Below are 15,917 nucleotides of genomic sequence, written 5' to 3' on the forward strand. Positions count from 1 at the left end.
ACGTTGGTGTTATTTGCTCGCCTAACCGCCCACCCTACCTCCTAGAACCCTGTTGATAACCAGACTTACAGCCAATTTTATCGTTTCAAATCCGTTTTCCTCGCGATCAATTACACGTTGGTGTTATTTGCTCGAATAACCGCCCACCCTACCTCCTAGTACCCTGTTGATAGCCAGAGTTACAGCCAATTTTCTCGTTTCAAATCCGTTTTCCTCGCGATCAATTACACGTTGGTGTTATTTGCTCGCCTAACCGCCCACCCTACCTCCTAGTACCCTGTTGATAGCCAGAGTTACAGCCAATTTTATCGTTTCAAATCCGTTTTCCTCGCGATCAATTACACGTTGGTGTTATTTGCTCGCCTAACCGCCAACCCTACCTCCTAGTACCCTGTTGATAGCCAGAGTTACAGCCAATTTTATCGTTTCTAATCCGTTTTCCTCGCGATCAATTACACGTTGGTGTTATTTGCTCGCCTAACCGCCCACCCTACCTCCTAGTACCCTGTTGATAGCCAGAGTTACAGCCAATTTTATCGTTTCAAATCCGTTTTCCTCGCGATCAATTACACGTTGGTGTTATTTGCTCGCCTAACCGCCAACCCTACCTCCTAGTACCCTGTTGATAGCCAGAGTTAAAGCCAATTTTATCGTTTCAAATCCGTTTTCCTCGCGATCAATTACACGTTGGTGTTATTTGCTCGCCTAACCGCCCACCCTACCTCCTAGTACCCTGTTGATAGCCAGAGTTACAGCCAATTTTATCGTTTCAAATCCGTTTTCCTCGCGATCAATTACACGTTGGTGTTATTTCCTCGCCTAACCGCCCACCCTACCTCCTAGTACCCTGTTGATAGCCAGAGTTACAGCCAATTTTCTCGTTTCAAATCCGTTTTCCTCGCGATCAATTACACGTTGGTGTTATTTGCTCGCCTAACCGCCCACCCTACCTCCTAGTACCCTGTTGATAACCAGAGTTACAGCCAATTTTCTCGTTTCAAATCCGTTTTCCTCGCGATCAATTACACGTTGGTGTTATTTGCTCGCCTAACCGCCCACCCTACCTCCTAGTACCCTGTTGATAGCCAGAGTTACAGCCAATTTTATCGTTTCAAATCCGTTTTCCTCGCGATCAATTACACGTTGGTGTTATTTGCTCGAATAACCGCCCACCCTACCTCCTAGTACCCTGTTGATAGCCAGAGTTACAGCCAATTTTCTCGTTTCAAATCCGTTTTCCTCGCGATCAATTACACGTTGGTGTTATTTGCTCGCCTAACCGCCCACCCTACCTCCTAGTACCCTGTTGATAGCCAGAGTTACAGCCAATTTTATCGTTTCAAATCCGTTTTCCTCGCGATCAATTACACGTTGGTGTTATTTGCTCACCTAACCGCCCACCCTACCTCCTAGTACCCTGTTGATAGCCAGAGTTACAGCCAATTTTATCGTTTCAAATCCGTTTTCCTCGCGATCAATTACACGTTGGTGTTATTTCCTCGCCTAACCGCCCACCCTACCTCCTAGTACCCTGTTGATAGCCAGAGTTACAGCCAATTTTATCGTTTCAAATCCGTTTTCCTCGCGATCAATTACACGTTGGTGTTATTTGCTCACCTAACCGCCCACCCTACCTCCTAGTACCCTGTTGATAGCCAGAGTTACAGCCAATTTTATCGTTTCAAATCCGTTTTCCTCGCGATCAATTACACGTTGGTGTTATTTGCTCACCTAACCGCCCACCCTACCTCCTAGTACCCTGTTGATAGCCAGAGTTAAAGCAAATTTTATCGTTTCAAACAGTTTTCCTCGCGATCAATTACAAGTTGGTGTTATTTGCTCACCTAACCGACCACCCTACCTCCTAGTACCCTGTTGATAGCCAGAGTTAAAGCAAATTTTATCGTTTCAAACAGTTTTCCTCGCGATCAATTACACGTTGGTGTTATTTGCTCGCCTAACCGCCCACCCTACCTCCTATTACCCTGTTGATAACCAGACTTACAGCCAATTTCATCATTTTAAATGCGTTTTCTTCACGATCTAAATTACCTTGGTAAAAAATTACATTAAAAGTTTTGAGAAAATTTAGAATTTAGTACCTGTAGAATGCATGCTGAATCATTCGAGAATCATGTTGACTTTTGCTGTATCCTGTGAGATGTTCTGGATATAAATAATTTATTTTATATATTTTATATGTTTGTTAGTAGTTCCCAGCTTTAACCAAAGCATTAGTGGCATCTTGAAATAAGATAAATCTATAGTGTGTAATTTGTAACGGTGAGATTAATTATGATGCCCCATAGTACAAGACCAATACAGCGGAATTAATTTGACATTTTTACTCTAAAACAGAAAACCAATACAGTCCCTTCTTGAACAAAGAGAAACCAATGTGCCAAGTTTCAAGTCTCTAGGCAGACTTGTGAAACTGAGTAGTAATTGCACAGATAAACAGACGGACGGACGGACTGTCCTTGGATCTTTTGACTCCAAAGTCGTCTTGGACCAAGGTGAAACTAGTTTCCAGAGTTTGTCACCAGTTATCGCGTAAACGGGCGGACTGCCATCGGACCTTCAGATCTCAAACTCAATTCAGTTTTTCCTAGTCTTTAAAACCCGTGACTTTAAAACAATCTGTACTCGAGGTTATTATCGCTGATCACATTGCACTCTCCTAGCCCGGAAATTATTTTGATGGTGACTGCAGATGCTTATTTATCTTTTGGGAATTAATTGCTAATAATTCACAAAAAATAATGTAATTTGATTAGTTTATTATTTTTTTACACCCGATTCTAGAGGTTGTGATCGGTTTCCGATGTCATCCTGCGGGCTTCGATGCCATTTCAGAGGCACCCGCAGTAGCTCAGTTTTCATATGGGAATTAATTGCTAATAATTCACAAAAAATAATGTAATTTGATTAGTTTATTATTTTTTTACACCCGATTCTAGAGGTTATGATCGGTTTCCGATGTCATCCTGCGGGCTTCGATGCCATTTCAGAGGCACCCGCAGTAGCTCAGTTTTTCATATGGGAATTAATTGCTAATAATTCACAAAAAATAATGTAATTTGATTAGTTTATTATTTTTTTACACCCGATTCTAGAGGTTATGATCGGTTTCCGATGTCATCCTGCGGGCTTCGATGCCATTTCAGAGGCACCCGCAGTAGCTCAGTTTTCATATGGGAATTAATTGCTAATAATTCACAAAAAATAATGTAATTTGATTAGTTTATTATTTTTTTACACCCGATTCTAGAGGTTGTGATCGGTTTCCGATGTCATCCTGCGGGCTTCGATGCCATTTCAGAGGCACCCGCAGTAGCTCAGTTTTCATATGGGAATTAATTGCTAATAATTCACAAAAAATAATGTAATTTGATTAGTTTATTATTTTTTTACACCCGATTCTAGAGGTTGTGATCGGTTTCCGATGTCATCCTGCGGGCTTCGATGCCATTTCAGAGGCACCCGCAATAGCTCAGTTTTCATATGGGAATTAATTGCTAATAATTCACAAAAAATAATGTAATTTGATTAGTTTATTATTTTTTTACACCCGATTCTAGAGGTTATGATCGGTTTCCGATGTCATCCTGCGGGCTTCGATGCCATTTCAGAGGCACCCGCAGTAGCTCAGTTTTCATATGGGAATTAATCGCTAATTATGCGCAGAAATAATGCATTAATATTTAATTTCTACATGCAATAACAAATAGAAAATAAATAAAACTGACATCATGATGTAGACAGGAAATGTAGCCCAAGACATCGACACTACTGACTGTTTACCGTTTAATTAGAAATCTCTTTATCAACCCACTAATTGGTTCTCTATTTAAAGTTCGTTATTGAAGATGGTTAATTGAAAGGATGACAAGAATACGAATAAGCAAACTAATTAGAACTAAGCAAAGGAATCTGTACTTTGTTTAGTTAGAGTTGGGTTATTAAAGAGTATGAGGTACGATATTGGCATTGCACAGTTTGACAAAAGAGTCGTTTTATGAAACTCCTTTTACCCTGCCTTAAACATTTCAAAGACCGTATTATTATATTAAGTTATCGATTTTAATTACTATCCAATAAACTAATAACAACGTTCAAGTAATGATGCATATTAAAAGGAGATCGGTAAACAAAATATGACTGAATAATACGACTAACGCAATAAATATAGTTTCGTAGTTATTAAACTAGTAGATATGAATATGGGGGTTATAGCGCACTTTTGGAGCTGACCGAAAATCAATGTAAAGTCCGGTTCAATGTACCATAAAGGGAGCTGAGAAATGTCACAGCAAACCTCAATGAAAAATTAACCGAATCTACATCCGTTCATCTCCAAAAGCAATCCAGAACCGGCTTATATACATATCTACTGACCATAAAGGAATCTGTAAATCACGAATGAAAAATTAACCGAAACTATAGCTGTTTGCTTCTACTTTCTTAAGCTGTTTTAATGTAAAATCAACTTAGAATCATTGTAAAATCTATCGAAATCTTAATCGTTATTCTACAAAGATAATTTAACACATTCTTTGTCTTTTATTGTCTTTTTCCCAGTAACAATAAAGTGTAATTTATCACTTTTATTCAATTCTTTAATCTTTTGGTATCAATTTACAATAACGTGACCATGGAAAGGTATGTTCATTTTCTTTTCCTGAAAACTACAATTTTTCCTGAAAACAATAGTGAAGAAAAAATTCGTTGGCAACGAAAATCAAAGGAGTTACGATTTTTTGAAATCCTCTGAAAATTCCGTTTTTGACAGTACCTCTGGCAACACTATCCATATTTGACAGTTTGGTATTACTCCGCGGCTCTCTCAAATAAAGAATGGACGCCATTTTGAAATATTTTGTTCCTCCGTGTCTATTCTTAACCTCCTAGTTCAGTAGTGGATGTTCCTACCTTTGTGTTGGATGTTCATTAAGGTAAGTGATAAGTTACTGAAATGATGCTGACTAGTACGTTAATCCTGTCAACGATGCCTGCCCGCTGCGCAGTGCTGCGCACTGCTTGCTCTTTTAGAAAAAGAATTAACTCGAGCTTGAAAAAGTCGAATCCCAGATCACGTGATGCCCCTGCTCCTTAACGCAATAATGCCCGAAAGGCATCAATATAATACAATAATATACTTTCCTCCCCAGTTTATATGCACCTGTGATAATTATACTTGGCTATAAATGGCCAACCCATGAAAAAAGTCCATTTTCCATGGTCACGCTATTGTAAATAAATACCAATCTTTTTTCATCCAAAACAGTCAAAAATCTATTTGGCAAATGTACTTTGAAAGCTTCCAATTCTGCTATGATTGTAAGCCCGAATTTATCTTTCATTTTCTCCAATTTCAAAATTATATATTTCTGATTTTCTTCTAATTCCATTAATTTCTTATATTCTTTGAACTTCAAATCACCAACCTCATTTAATTCCTTTAGTAGCTCCATTTACATAAAAAAATATCTTATTTTATTTCAATTAATTTTTCGAGGCAAACTCACGAAGCTCTCGAAGCCAGCTCACGAAAAAATTCGTGCCATGAAGCAAGACCACGAAGCAAGCTCACGAAGCTAGACCACGAAGCAAGCTCGCGAAGCCAGCTCACGAAGATAGAGCACGAAGCAAGCTCTCACGAAGCCATGAACTATCTATTAAAAATTATGTAAAATCTGTTTGAAATCAATGTAAAATTTGTTTGGAAGAAATGTATTATCTTTTGGAAATATTGCCAAATCCGCTTCGAATCAATGTAACGTAAAATATTGATAACATGAACGTAAAATAAACGTGAATTTTGTGTTTTATGTTGTATTTAACGTGATTTGCATGTGAGTTCTTATTTTGAGCGCTCTACCTTCGTGAGCTTGCTTCGTGGTCTTGCTTCATGGTCTAGCTTCGTGGTCTTGCTTCGTGGTCTAGCTTCGTGAGCTGGCTTCGCGAGCTTGCTTCGTGGTCTTGCTTCATGGTCTAGCTTTGTGCTCTTGCTTCGTGGTCTTGCTTCGTTCTCTTGCTCACGAAGCAAGCTCTCACGAAGCCATGAACTATCTATTAAAAATGATGTAAAATCTGCTTGAAATCAATGTAAAATTTGTTTGGAATAAATGTATTATTTTTTGGAAATATTGTCAAATCCGCTTCGAATCAATGTAACGTATATTGTCAGTGTTCTTATATCTGCTTTGAGCTTATAAAATTGTGTCCATCAAAAATTTTGCTGTTTGTTTAGAATTTAAGATTTTATCTTATTCCACAACCGTATTTTGGTCTAAATCTAGTTAACTGTATTTCTTTAACCATTTTTGAACTGTATTTCTACAAGCTCTGGTTTAAATTTGTCATCTAGATGATTGTATATGTTTTTCTCAAATCCTTAAGGTTTGCTTCTGCATTTTGTATTAATTCCAAGATTTTTTAATTTATTTCTTCTTCTATTTTTTCTGTTTCGCTTTTTAATAATATTATTGCACTAGCCATTTATTTAAGAAATATATTGACAAATTTAGTGATCTATTTAAAATTTTAAGTTTCCTCTTATAAAATAACCTGATTCTCTATATTTTTTAACAGATTTATACCTTGATTGGTATGCAACTGTGCGCGTCTGCGATCAAGACTGTTATCGTTTTTATCATAAAATTCCAGGTCTTTGTTGTCATTTTTATTTTTATAATACCGATTTAATAGTTTTTTATTTATACATTTTTTACAAGATGATCTGATTTTTTCGAGTTGTTTTCCAAATTCTGCAATATCTTTTACTATGTTACAAGTAGAACATTTTTTAAACAGTTATCCATTTATTGATAACAAAGTTGACAACATGAACGTAAAATGAACGTGAATTTTGTGTTTTATGTTCTATTTAACGTGATTTTGCATGTGAGTTCTTATTCTGAGCGCTCTGGCTTCGTGAGCTTGCTTCGTGGTCTATCTTCGTGAGCTGGCTTCGCGAGCTTGCTTCGTGGTCTAGCTTCGTGAGCTGGCTTCGCGAGCTTCCTTCGTGGTCTAGCTTCGTGAGCTGGCTTCGCGAGCTTCCTTCGTGGTCTAGCTTCGTGAGCTGGCTTCGCGAGCTTCCTTCGTGGTCTAGCTTCGTGAGCTGGCTTCGTGGTCTAGCTTGGTGAGCTGGCTTCGAGAGCTTCCTTCGTGGTCTAGCTTCGTGAGCTTGCTTCGTGGTCTAGCTTCGTGAGCTGGCTTCGTGGTCTAGCTTCGCGAGCTTGCTTCGTGGTCTAGCTTCGCGAGCTTCCTTCGTGGTCTAGCTTCGCGAGCTTGCTTCGTGGTCTAGCTTCGCGAGCTTCCTTCGTGGTCTAGCTTCGTGAGCTTGCTTCGTGGTCTAGCTTCGTGAGCTGGCTTCGCGAGCTTCCTTCGTGGTCTAGCTTCGTGAGCTGGCTTCGTGGTCTAGCTTCGTGAGCTGGCTTCGCGAGCTTCCTTCGTGGTCTAGCTTCGTGAGCTGGCTTCGTGGTCTAGCTTCGTGAGCTGGCTTCGAGAGCTTCGTGAGTTTGCCTCGAAAAATTAATTGAAATAAAATAAGATATTTTTCTATGTAAATGAAGCTACTAAAGGAATTAAATGAGGTTGGTGATTTAAAGTTCAGATAATATAAGAAATTAATGGAATTAGAAGAAAATCAGAAATATAGAATTTTGAAATTGGAGAAAATGAAAGATAAATTCGGGCTTACAATCATAGCAGAATTGGAAGCTTTCAAAGTGCATTTGCCAAATATATTTTTGACTGTTTTGGATGAAAAAAGATTAAAAAATTGAATAAAAGTGATAAATTACACTTTATTGTTACTGGGAAAAAGACAATAAAAGACAAAGAATGTGTTACAATTAACTTTGTAGAATAAAGATTAAGATTTCGAAGATTTTACATTGATTCTAAGTTTATTTTACATTAAAACAGCTTAAGAAAGTAGAAGCAAACAGCTATAGTTTCGGTTAATTTTTCATTCGTGATTTACAGATTCGTTTATGGTCAGTAGATATGTATATAAGCCGGTTTTGGATTGCTTTTGGAGACGAACGGATGTAGATTCGGTTAATTTTTCATTGAGATTTGCTGTGATATTTCTCAGATTCCTTTATGGTACATTGAACCGGACTTTACATTGATTATCGGTCGGCTCCAAAATTGCGCTAGAACCCCCATATTCATATCTACTAACATATATTAACACATACAAAATTTAATCGCTTCATTAAATGTCATAACTGTCAGATGTAAGCGCACGATACGGAACACATATATATCCACCGTACGTGATCAGTGAGTGCCGTACATGTCACAACTTTGCAGTGAGTTGTAACGACGTCTGTAGATACAAACAGTCATACAAACTTTTATCGCTTCATTAAATGTCATAACTGTTAGATGTAAGCGCACGATACGGAACACATATATATCCACCGTACGTGATCAGTGAGTGCCGTACATGTCACAACTTTGCAGTGAGTTGTAACGCCGTCTGTAGATTCAAACAGTCATACAAACTTTTATCGCTTCATTAAATGTCATAACTGTCAGATGTAAGCGCACGATACGGAACACATATATATCCACCGTACGTGATCAGTGAGTGCCGTACATGCCACAACTTTGCAGTGAGTTGTAACGACGTCTGTAGATACAAACAGTCATACAAACTTTTATCGCTTCATTAAATGTCATAACTGTTAGATGTAAGCGCACGATACGGAACACATATATATCCACCGTACGTGATCAGTGAGTGCCGTACATGCCACAACTTTGCAGTGAGTTGTAACGACGTCTGTAGATACAAACAGTCATACAAACTTTTATCGCTTCATTAAATGTCATAACTGTTAGATGTAAGCGCACGATACGGAACACATATATATCCACCGTACGTGATCAGTGAGTGCCGTACATGTCACAACTTTGCAGTGAGTTGTAACGACGTCTGTAGATTCAAACAGTCATACAAACTTTTATCGCTTCATTAAATGTCATAACTGTCAGATGTAAGCGCACGATACGGAACACATATATATCCACCGTACGTGATCAGTGAGTGCCGTACATGTCACAACTTTGCAGTGAGTTGTAACGACGTCTGTAGATACAAACAGTCATACAAACTTTTATCGCTTCATTAAATGTCATAACTGTCAGATGTAAGCGCACGATACGGAACACATATATATCCACCGTACGTGATCAGTGAGTGCCGTACATGTCACAACTTTGCAGTGAGTTGTAACGACGTCTGTAGATTCAAACAGTCATACAAACTTTTATCGCTTCATTAAATGTCATAACTGTCAGATGTAAGCGCACGATACGGAACACATATATATCCACCGTACGTGATCAGTGAGTGCCGTACATGTCACAACTTTGCAGTGAGTTGTAACGACGTCTGTAGATTCAAACAGTCATACAAACTTTTATCGCTTCATTAAATGTCATAATAATAATAATAATAATAATAATAATCTCTTTATTGCATTCTTTTAACAATGTTTACATCGTATCGCAATCGTCAACAGTTTTTATAAGTCCATTTACACGAGATCATCCACACATTCACACAACCTCACACTCACAATTCTTGCAATCATTCAGGTCACAATCGCATTGACCTCAGATCCAGCAATCTTAAATATCCCAGCGGCTTGACATGAATTCATCAACAGAGTAGAAAGCCTTGGACTCCAAAAGGAGCTTTAGACGCGTTTTAAATTGATTTTGATTATTGGAAATTTTGATTTCTTCAGGGAGCCTGTTGATTAATCTGACACCAACTTCTTGCGGTAGATTTTGCGCTAATGTCAATCTGTGTTGATGCGTGCGAAAGTTGTCCCTGCCTCTAGTTTCATATTGATGAACGTCCCCGCCACGAATCAAAGTGCACCTTGATCTGCAGTACACGATCACCTCAAAAATATAGAGGCAAGGCAAAGTCAGCAATCTCAACTCCCCGAAAGATTCCCTACACGACTCTCTATAATTTAAATTTTTAATGATTCTGACAGCTTTTTTCTGGAGTCTAAAGACGCGCTCCATTTTGTTTTTTGCACAACTTCCCCAAAGTCTTATCCCATACGCAAAATGAGCATGGATTAGGCCATAGTAGGCCATTTTTAAAACTTCTGGGGAACAAAATTTTGCTACATTGCGCAGAGCATATATACCTGAGGTAGCTCTAGCACAGACCCTGTCAACATGATCGCTCCAGGTCAGTCCTTTGTCTAGAATCATTCCCAAAAAGTTTGTGGAGTTATTTTCTTCGAGAAGGTCGTCATCTATAAATACGGCCGGACGCACCACTCGATCATGCTGACGAAGGCCGAAATTTACTACGATTGTTTTTGACTGATTTGTTTTCAGATTCATTTCAGTGAAATACTGAATGCAAGTGTTCAGTTCCATGAATGAGGTGATTTCTAGTTCTTCTATTGATTTACTTTTAAAACAAAGAGTCGTGTCATCGGCATATTGAACCAGTTTTCCATGCTGGATAACTGAATTCAATCCGCCGACATAAATTAAAAACAGGAGAGGCCCAAGGATAGAACCCTGAGGAACACCGTGGGCTATTTTAATTTTATTTGAAATGACGCTCGAAATCTCCACGCACTGATGTCGATCCTTAAGGTAAGAACCGATCCATAAGTGCGGGACACCCCGAATGCCACATTTCTCCAACTGGTGCAACAGTGTCTCGTGGTGCACGCAGTCAAAGGCTTTGGACAAATCGAGAAATATACTAAGCACATGCTCTCGTCTATCCAAACCATCGACAACATTGTCCAAAAGGTTGTTCACAGCGTCAATTGTGGATTTGTTTTTTCTAAATCCAAATTGTTCTGGATTCAGAATTTCGAATTCTTCCAGAAAGCTTTCAAGCCTTTCGTAGAAAAGTTTTTCAAAAACTTTACTGAAAACTGGAAGAATTGATATTGGACGATAATTGCTTGTAAGACAAGGATCGTCCTTTTTGAAAATTGGGGTGATCTTGGCCGTCTTTAAAAGAGATGGAAAACTTCCAGTCTCCCATGAAAAATTGATCAATTTTGTTAGAGGACTCAAAATATGCTTGAAGCATCGTTTGAGTAGCCATACTGACATCCCGTTGGCGTCACCGGTCTTTTTTGATTTCAGTCTCTGTATGACACGTGCTACCTCCTCTTCACACACAGGAGCCAAAGCCATGGACGCAACTGGTCCCCCAGTCTCTTCTCCGTGAGACTGAGCATTCTTAAATGACGAATTCGTAAAAGCAACGGTTGAAAAGTATTTGTTGAACTCGTTTGCCACTTTTAATTTATCTTCAACAATTTCATTATTAATTTGGATTGCAATAGATTTGGAACACTTCTTGGAACCTCCATCTCGAGAAAAGTTATTAATTATTTTCCAAGCCGTTTTGGAAAAATTTTCACAGGTACCCAAGGCTCTATTGATGTCATAGGCTTTTGCAGCTCTTATGACCTTCTTATAGATTCTCCGAAACCTTCTAAAAAACATTTTGAAATCATAATTTTGAGTATTGGTGAAGATTTTATAGAAGAATTGGAGCCTTTCTCGAGATATAAGAATTCCTTTAGTTATCCATGAATTTTGCAGCTTTTTACTGTTTTTTGTTTTCCTGAACGGGCATGCAACATCCAGATAGTGACTGAAGGTGTCACTAAATGACTGATACATGTCATCGACATTTCCACACCCACTTAAAGACTCCCAAGACTCGGTTTTTAAACATCTATTCAGGTGGCAAATGTTTTGGGAAGTAATTGCCCTAGTAATTTTAAATTTTGGATTTTGATTTTCCAGTTTGCATCCATGAATCACGACTTCCTGCGCAAAGTGATCAGAGATCGCAGAACTTAATACAGAGACTGTTGTGTTAGGAATATTGGTGATAACATTGTCGATGGCAGTACGCGTCGTGGCTGTCACTCGTGTTGGCAAATTCACGGACCAATTTAGATTGAAAGAATTTAGAAGATCGCGAAGCCGCTGGGTAAGGGGGTCGGTGTGATCCAAAACATTAATGTTAAAATCGCCAATTATTACAAACCTTGTTGATTTAAAGGAGAGACCACTCAGAAGGTGTTCCAAGCTTTCGAAAAAAAGAATCTCTAGAGCCATTGGGGGATCTATAAAGCCCAATGATAGTTATTCTTGTGGAAGAGTTGGACAAGATTGTGATGCCTTCAGCTTCAAAATTCATGTCCGAACTGTTTTTAATTTTGAAATCTTCAAATTTAGAGGAATTTTTCATAAAAATCGCCACACCGCCCCCTTTACAGCTGGTTCGACAAAAATATTTAGCCAATTCAAAATTTTGAATCTTAAAAAGATGTATTGAATCGGATTTGAAACCGTGTTCTGAGACTATAAACACATCAGGTTTAAGCTCTTCACACATGATCTCTAGCTCTTCAACCTTGTTGGTTGCAATTTGGGCGTTTTGGTGAATCAATTTTATTGTTTCAGTTGCCAATTTAAAATTTTTGATGTTTTTTAAATGTTGATTTTGAATTTTGTTGCGTTTTGGAGCTGGATCTGAAGTCATCCCTAGGTCGGCTTCACACATGTCTGACCAGAACAGTTTTTTGACATAGGAGAGCCTTCTTTTCGAGAGTCTCTGTCAGGTGTAGTTGACGCCCTAGCTGCCTCCGCATATGAGACAAGCTGGAGCCTTGGAGACCGTTGAGAGACAGCAGCCGGCTCCCAGGGGGTTGCAGCAGGTGGCGGCACGACGGCTGGAGGGACGGCGGTCACTAGGAGTGGCTTCTCGGGTTCCGGAGGGACAGGTCTCAGCAGAGCGAGGCTCTCCACAATCATTCCAGCCAGTATCCGCTTTCCCCGCATTGATAGGTGCATACCGTGTCTTGTGAAATGCCTGCGACCGATCCTATTGAAGTTTAGGACCTTGATGTTGTGTCGGATTGCGAGCTCTTCAATGTAGGCATTTACAAGTGCGGTCTCATCGTGAATAGAGTGGTCCGGCTCCAGATCGTGTCGGTGTGGAAGGGTGACAAGAAACGATGTCAGTGTTGATTGGTCTGGCCGTGATGTAGGTCTCCAGGTGACTGTAGATTTTGTTCTGTTTTCCCACCGCCAGGTCGTTTGTGCCAGCCATCAGCACCTCGCAGCGGGTTCCGGACTCAGTTGACATCTGCCTTGGACCCACGACATCAAGCAGCCCGGCGCCAGGCAAGCACACACCGCCAACCGAGATCGTAGGGCCAGTTATGCTTCGTACAAGGCCCGCGATGTGACGGGCATGGCTGTCACCTCTAATAAAAATACTTGTGAAGTGGGCATTTTGAGGATATTGCTGGTTTTTAGGGAACTTCGTTTTTTTTCTTTTTTGTTTGGGGAAAGCTATATCCTTTAGGTTTACGTGCAGTCGGTGTTTTGAGATTAACCGACAGAGTCTGGAAACTATTTTTTGTAGATACTGGAGATGGGTGTTTTTTATTTTTAACTTCGGTCCATGGCTGACCAGAGTTCAAACTCGCGCTCTCACACGTATTTTGCTGCTTCAAACACTTATTTTCAGCCTCAAGAACCTCTATTGTTGTTTTGAAGCATCGAAGAAGCTCAGTGTTTTCCGCACACAGCTTACACTCCGAAGATTGTTCCCGCAGGTCACACTGCACACCAGAGTCTACAGTAGCGGGCGCGGGGTCCCCTGGTGGGCTGGGGTTAGGCTCGCACTGAACGCCGCAGTCCACTGTCGCGGATGCGCGGGCGATCTGGTTGACGCGGGATTTGTTTACTGGGAAGACTTGATCAGTGTACTCAAGTAAGCGTGTGTGTCCGACTCGATGGTATGGTCCAGCAGCTTCTGAAACTCGTTTTCCAAACGCTTGATCTCTTGTTTGAGTCTAGAGATCTCCGCTGACGGGTCCTCAGGTGTTTTAAAATTATAAATTGAAGCGGTGGACGAGGTCAGGTCTACACCGGGTGTCGAGCAAACTGGCGGTGCAGGGAGAGCAGAAGTTGTTGTGGGTGTAGACAGAATAGCGAATGCAGGCGGAGTAACGTGAGCAGGGGTTGCGGCGAGTGCAGGCGGTGTAGCGAGTGACGCGCCAGTCGCAGACACAGTTTTGGTCAGGGGTGATAAGAGCGAACGCATTGTCACAGGGTGTTCGCCACTGTGCTTCTGATTGCACGCAACCACTCTTGTCAAACTCGCATCAGTTTTAATTGACGCTCCACAGTTCTTCCCCAAACAGCGCCAAGACACCTCTCCATTTTTCAAAACTCGGTGTTGTCTATATTTAACATCGTCCAAAATGATGCAAGGTTTACCAGTCTTTGTTTTTGCAACAGTAAACGACATGTATGTAACGGTAAATAAATAATTAAATAAATAAATAAATAAGCTAAAATAAAATAAAAATGTCCCAATAGCGAGTTGCAAATGAGTAAAATTAAATAACAAGAAGTTTAAAAACACTTAGATTAAAACATTAAAATTATTTACAGAATTGTTAAAATATTAAACGAGGGATTTGTGTAATAAAAAGATAATGCGGGCATTTGTATTAGAACCAGCGATCTCTACTGTTGGAGATTGCGACGTTATCGACTACGCCACTGAATGCGATAAGAGATATAGATAGCTAACTGGTTGATAAGGCGCGGCGCTCTTGGTTACGTTAAACGTGGATTTTATTGCTGTATGCAAGTCTAACCTTGATTAGTCCGGTGGTTAGATATACAGCTAGTCATTACTTACGAAAGGAAAAAACTGCCAAATTACTGTAAGTTCACACTTTTGCAGGTTAAATTAATTCTATTCCAGAGTCAAAATCTGTTCTTGAAGTCACAAAACAGTGTAAAATTAAATTAAACCAGGGAGCGTCGCGGAGCGTGTGTTGATCAGATAGGATCAGTCCTACCAATCATAACTGTCAGATGTAAGCGCACGATACGGAACACATATATATCCACCGTACGTGATCAGTGAGTGCCGTACATGCCACAACTTTGCAGTGAGTTGTAACGACGTCTGTAGATTCAAACAGTCATACAAACTTTTATCGCTTCATTAAATGTCATAACTGTCACATGTAAGCGCACGATACGGAACACATATATATCCACCGTACGTGATCAGTGAGTGCCGTACATGTCACAACTTTGCAGTGAGTTGTAACGACGTCTGTAGATTCAAACAGTCATACAAACTTTTATCGCTTCATTAAATGTCATAACTGTCAGATGTAAGCGCACGATACGGAACACATATATATCCACCGTACGTGATCAGTGAGTGCCGTACATGTCACAACTTTGCAGTGAGTTGTAACGACGTCTGTAGATTCAAACAGTCATACAAACTTTTATCGCTTCATTAAATGTCATAACTGTCAGATGTAAGCGCACGATACGGAACACATATATATCCACCGTACGTGATCAGTGAGTGCCGTACATGTCACAACTTTGCAGTGAGTTGTAACGACGTCTGTAGATTCAAACAGTCATACAAACTTTTATCGCTTCATTAAATGTCATAACTGTCAGATGTAAGCGCACGATACGGAACACATATATATCCACCGTACGTGATCAGTGAGTGCCGTACATGTCACAACTTTGCAGTGAGTTGTAACGACGTCTGTAGATTCAAACAGTCATACAAACTTTTATCGCTTCATTAAATGTCATAACTGTCAGATGTAAGCGCACGATACGGAACACATATATATCCACCGTACGTGATCAGTGAGTGCCGTACATGTCACAACTTTGCAGTGAGTTGTAACGACGTCTGTAGATTCAAACAGTCATACAAACTTTTATCGCTTCATTAAATGTCATAACTGTCAGATGTAAGCGCACGATACGGAACACATATATATCCACCGTACGTGATCAGTGAGTGCCGTACATGTCAC

This window comes from Homalodisca vitripennis, chromosome 3, assembly GCF_021130785.1.
Source record: "Homalodisca vitripennis isolate AUS2020 chromosome 3, UT_GWSS_2.1, whole genome shotgun sequence".
Classification (NCBI taxonomy): domain Eukaryota; kingdom Metazoa; phylum Arthropoda; class Insecta; order Hemiptera; family Cicadellidae; genus Homalodisca; species Homalodisca vitripennis.